Consider the following 1,030-nt stretch of genomic DNA (forward strand, 5'->3'; position numbering starts at 1 on the left):
GGAGAGTGTGTGCATGGTTCAGTTTCTCCGCGAGATTCTTTAATGAACGCGCTATGGGGGAAGATGGCTTGCTTGTCATTTCTACCTACCTACCTACCTACCTAGGAAACCTAGATAGGTAGGCACAGCACATGATGAGACCTTGATACTGACAGGAGGCGCTGTGGCGGCGCGCTTGGCAGACAAGACAGCTACCTACCTGGAAAGAGCTTTGCAGCTCAGCCAGCAGTTGTGGGGCTCGGGAAGGGGGTCGTGCCTTGCGACTGTTGCACCATGATGCCGTGTGTCAGGACCGTTTCGGCGGACGGCCTGTGGGCGACCCGGGCGCAGAATGCTACACGGCGCGCTCCACCGTGAGCCGGACTGGCAGGGGGGGAGGGGGCGGACCCTGGCCGGGACCAGAAACACCTTCCTTCCATCCCCGTGTTTTTTCGCGTTCGTAGCCTCGCAGCTTGCCTCTTGCCGTCCCATCATCGCTCCCCTGTCGCTGTCCCTCGTACCTTCCATGCCGGCCCGGGCTATCGATTTGGGTTGCGTCGGGCGTTTGTGCGCCTCCGATTGGATACGCTTGTTTGAGCCTTCTGCCAAACGCGCATGCCATCTGAACTCTGCGCGTGGCCCTCTTGCCGTCTCGCCATGGTTGCCCCTCTGAATGTCTCTATTCCTCTCTCTCTCTCTCTCTCTATCCCGCTCTCTCAATTCTCTGAACCCTGTATACTCATACCCATACCCATACCCATGCCCTTCTTCGTCTGAAGCTTGACCTCTTCCTCCCTCCCCCCTCTCCCCCTCTACCCCTTGGACCCCCTTGCCAAGGCCATGGTCCAGCGGTTGTGCGTTCGAGCGCTGATGCTACCTCGTCGTCTCCAAGCCGACGGAACGCTGGCGTGCCGCTGGGTTTTACCTCGCAAGCTCTCACCGGAGTCCCCATCTCCCAGCGGAAGCGCGGCAAACCTGCCAGAGATCCCTCGAGATCCCGGGAGCACGCCCCCATGCTCTTGACATGTCCCTCCCATGGCGTAATGTTTGA

This window comes from Verticillium alfalfae, genomic scaffold, assembly GCF_000150825.1.
Source record: "Verticillium alfalfae VaMs.102 supercont1.4 genomic scaffold, whole genome shotgun sequence".
NCBI lineage: Eukaryota > Fungi > Ascomycota > Sordariomycetes > Glomerellales > Plectosphaerellaceae > Verticillium > Verticillium alfalfae.